Source organism: Schistocerca americana, chromosome 1 (genome assembly GCF_021461395.2).
Source record: "Schistocerca americana isolate TAMUIC-IGC-003095 chromosome 1, iqSchAmer2.1, whole genome shotgun sequence".
Taxonomy (NCBI): domain Eukaryota; kingdom Metazoa; phylum Arthropoda; class Insecta; order Orthoptera; family Acrididae; genus Schistocerca; species Schistocerca americana.
This window is the reverse complement of record NC_060119.1, coordinates 436,758,505-436,763,702: the sequence shown is the minus strand read 5'-3', so window position 1 is coordinate 436,763,702 and position 5,198 is coordinate 436,758,505.

Sequence of the window (5,198 nt, the reverse complement as noted above, 5' to 3'; positions counted from 1 at the left end):
CGAATTCGTTTCATTATCTATAGGTATACCTAACAGTTCGTATTCTGTGTACCATGTGATGTACTCAGCTTTGAAACTTTGACCACAGACAAAACATGTTATAATTACGCATATTTATGTGTTTGCATCTCTTACGGAAAGATATAGCTGTTCGTTCTTTCTGCGCACTATACGAGACTGGAATAATAGAGAATTGTGAAGGTGGTCCGATGAATGTGATTTGCAGAGTATTCATGTAGATGTAGATGTAGATCATGAATCTTGAGTAGGTTGATTAATTATGATGCAGCATTCTTTTTCATGATATAGTAAATGTTCTCGCTGCAAAGTGATTCATTTCATGATCGCTAATTTTTAACTAATCAGCCTTCGGAAATTTGTAAACTGATATTATTAACTGAACCTTAGGACAAATGAAATAGGATAAGTTGATTTCAGTTAATTTATTCGAATGTTAGGGTTACTAATCGAGGCTGTTAACGGCCCAAACGTAGACAAATGTCTTATTACAGAACGATGGTGATGTTTGCTTGCAAAATAATTTGTGTCAAAGGCAAAAGCTACATGCCTATCGCCATGTAACTACCACAAAGGCAGAAATGTTTCCGCGTGATTCACATTTCTCACAAAATTTTCCTGATAAATCCTACTATGCAAGCTATATAAGGATATGCAACTGTCCATATCACAGAGGGACAATCAAAACAAAAAAGTCAAACGAATATAAAATATTCCATCGTGTGGCGCAGCTAACAATAAGGCTTGCTTTCACACAAATAAAATTAAAACTTAATCCTTTATAAGGATAAGGTCTCATGATAGCCACAGGGAAGTGGCAATAACTACACCATTCTACGGATTTTGAATGTACAGACTATTTCACTTGGTTATTTGTGTAGTGAAAAGAATATGGATTGATTATGACAAGACAATGTGAGCTTAAGGAATTCTAAGAGATGAGGCATCTCATTGGGAGACTATGTGAATATTCAATATTTCTCAATCTGTTGTCTCTTGCATATTATTAGTATACTTCTCTGAAGACACTGTCATCAATTGTTGGCAACACACTGATCGATCTTAGCTGAACACATGGATGTTTCTCTGTTCGTAAAGTTTTTGTTCGAAGCCGCGTACTCTTTACCTTGCAGAAGCGCTGTAACAATTATGTTTGAGAAGGTCGCGTGCAGGATCGCAGTTTGGTGGAAAAGGGGGGTGGGGGCTTATGGTGCTCGGTTCCTATTTAAGGTAAGAATATGGGGTAAAATGTCTTTAGTTGAGCACGAACCATCGGCCATTTGTATAGCCAATCGAACATCTGTTTTACTGTAGCTATGTAACACAACATCGAGCAAGGTTTGAACGACGAACTGGAGCTGGCGCCCAGGCGAATTGTGCCAGTCGAGTAATTCCTTTTGAAAAATATGTTAATTTGTCTGAAATTAATGCTCAGCTCATGACACAATTTGTGTGTGGACCGTTCGGATTTTACGCGCAAATACGGGCAAAAAACGCTTTTTGCTGGGGCGTTTTTGAAGCGAGTCACCTCTATACTTAAATTTGTATGAAATATTTAGAAAAGAACATAGTCATAAACTGTAACATAAAAGGAATTTTTAGTCCTCACAGCTCGTGATTAATCAGATGTGAAGATGATCAATAAATTGATCAAAACTTGTTATCAAGTGTGAATAATTGCAACTGAAAGTATTATGGTAAGCATAGGCTGACTCTTAAATAGAAGATAGCAGCAACCAGCCACTTTTTACAATGCTATTTACTTCTTTAAACAGCGACATTTCCGGTTTCGAACCAGCGCTATTTAAATAAATAAATATCATTGTAAAGAAATGGCTGGTTGCTCTTATCACCTAAGTAAGAGTCAACCTATATTCTGTACACAGCCACCGCTCAGAATGGCCGTTTTCGACAAAATAACATTATGTTAAATATTTTAAAAAGCAATGGTACAGTCGCAGCTCCTCTCTTTGCAATATGTCATTCATTATTGTAAATATATTAAAGAACGACCTGTGCCACAATAATCAATTGTGTTTCAGCTGCTTGTTTCATAGTCAAATTGAAATGTCAAAGAAACTTACTTGGTGTGCAGACTCACAAAAAACGCACATTAGAAAGAAGAAAACGCACATCAGAAAGAAGTAGAAATGTTGAAGGTGTAGTGCTGTATGTTGACACCTTTTGTGAAACAACAGTTGTAATATTTTCTTCCACTTATTTTATTTTCCCTGATAGCACATCAGTTCGATTACTAAAATAGGTAGTACGTGTTTGCCTTTTTTGTAGAAACAAGGTATACAATATGCTTAAACATTTTCTCTTTGTTTTAATGAATACTTACGCAGATAATACAACCTTGCTCGCGAAAGCTTTGCCAGCCCTTGTTACTCTATAGTAGGCTGAAAGAGTTCGAACCTACGAAAAAATGTTAAAAATTATTAAATTATCTCTCAACCTACTTGTGACATGGTATTATAAAGGTAGAAAAATAATAACTGTAACAGAAACGAGGGGGAAAGAATGCTTAAACGCAATGGAAAAGAGTTCTGACGGATTTTGAAAATATAAAATTGAGGCGACGGCCTATATTCTTGGGTATTTTTGGCGACTATTGTTATGTGGACATAATTCCGAGATCCACGAAACGCTTTGTGCCTGACGTTTTTCTCCCAATGCATGTTTAAGTTTGAAACTGCTATTTGAATCTTTATAGCTTCTGATATCAATTCCAGCATTAGCAGACGAAATGTTAGGCGCAGAAAAATGCGTTGGGCCACGACCTAATACCCGTATAACACAAATCACAAAGGCTGCGCCGGCCGGTGTGGCCGTGCGGTTAAAGGCGCTTCAGTCTGGAACCGCGTGACCGCTACGGTCGCAGGTTCGAATCCTGCCTCGGGCATGGATGTGTGTGATGTCCTTAGGTTAGTTAGGTTTAATTAGTTCTAAATTCTAGGCGACTGCTGACCTCAGAAGTTGAGTCGCATAGTGCTCAGAGCCATTTGAACAAAGGCTGCAAACACCGACCATCAAAGCCAGCAAAGTGCGACAACTCTTAATTCACTGTAGCTCTTTGTGACGATGGTGCTCCACATCCAGTCACTCTTTCTTACTGGCTTCAGATACCGCATAACCTATCTGGAGTACTTCCTGTTCAAATTGCACCTCGTTATTCTAGATAAAACAGTTGTAGTCCTGACTGTAAGGCCTCCGAGAAAACAATATGTACGATTTCCCGTTTTGACGTCCACGTAGTACATGGGAAGTTACTTGTAGGCCACGTCAGTGATCTGTTGTATACTGTCTCCGTAGTAGTGGCACGCTACAGCTAAGCGTAAGGCCTTCAAAGGCTGCAACAGATATAAATGATTCAGCAGCCAGGACACCCCATGGCCAAGATCGTTCACGACGACACCGTCTGCAGAAAAGTGGACACAAACAGGTCTAACACAAGCTGCCACGAATAACTTTCAACGCTTTTTCACGCTGCACCAGCGGAGTCATAGGGGTTGAACCTGAAAACTTAATGACGTAACTTTCCGCCAGATTTTCCAGTAGAGCAAAACGAAAACACGAGCTTGGTCTTCTTTTCCTAAATAGTCTTTTATGTACTGCTATGTAATATTCAGGACCTCACAATTCGTTAACAAAAGTAACGAAATTCTTAAAAAGGAAGCGCCGGCCGGAGTGGCCAAGCGGTTCTAGGCGCTACAGTCTGGAACCGCGCGACCGCTACGTTCGCAGTTTCGAATCTTACCTCGGGCATGGATGTGTGTGATGTCCTTAGGTTAGTTAGGTTTAAGTAGTTCTATGTTCTAGGGGACTGATGACCTCAGAAGTTAAGTCCCATAGTGCTCAGAGCCATTTGAACCAATTTTAAAAAGGAAGCAACTCATTCTTTTATGAGATTATTCTATTTGCCTGATGATATTTGTACACTGGGTGTAAATTTTAAGTTGACAAACCAGACTAACTCGAAAAATAAGCTTCACACGAAAAAATGTCTAGGATACAAAGTTGATTATTTTCGAGGGGGACATCTGCTGGTGCTAAAATTAGCCCGCCATCCCCCAGCCCCCTGGGGGTAGGGCGGGAGGCAAATTTAAAATTTCAAACGGGAACCCCTATTTTTTATTGTAGACTTAGATTCTACATAAAAAAAACTACGTACATTTTGCCTTAAACATTTGTTTTGATTCTTGGTAGTTGGCACATAATTCAAGAAAATCCTTTTTCTCATTTTTGCGTGGAAAATGGTTACGGATAAATAAAAAAATACTTATTTACTTGGTAAATTTTGATTCGCTAAAACTAGAGTTTTACAAATGCTGACCCAAACAAAACTTACCCAAATCTGAGGAAAAAATTATACGTGGGTCAACATTTGTAAAACTCTAATTCCTCTCACTCAAACCCGACCCTACAGAAAGAGAGGGAGAGTTTTAGTTTTAGCGAATCAAAATTTACGAAGTAAATAAGTAATTTTCATTTATCCATAACCATTTTCCACGCAAAAATGAGAACATGGATTTTATTGGATTACAGTGCCAGCTACCAAGAATTAAAACAACTGGTTGAGACAAAATGTACGTAGGTTTTCATGTAGAATCTGATTCTGCAATAAAAAATGGGATTCCTGTTTGAAATTTTAAAGATGTCTCCCGCCCCACCCCCATGGGGCTGGGGTGGCGGGATAATTTTAGCACAAGCAGATGTCCCCCTCGAAAATAATCAACTTTGGATTCTACACATTTTTTCGTGTGAAGCTTATTTTTCGAGTTATTCTGGTTTGTCAACGTAAAATTTACACCCTGTATACGTATTGTTACTATAGGCGAAACGGGGTAACATTTGAAGAATGAAATCTAGTAGCAACTCTATGTTGGGAGACCCAGAACAAATTAAAAATTTCTTCGGGCAGCTAACGTTTGTCGTTGAAATGAAAGTCTTTCGAATACATTAAACGATTACTACAAAAGGTGTCTAATAATCTCAATATTTAAATTTGATGCACTTGATTTCTTCAGTTACTTGTTTTAATCCGTTGTTTCAGGTTTGAATCGTATCCATTCTCTGTCACGTTCTAGTAAACACAATTACACGTAGAGAATACGTCTCGTAAGCATGACATGTGATTTGGCAAAAGTAGACACACTCCAGTAAATGTCAAGCGAGTC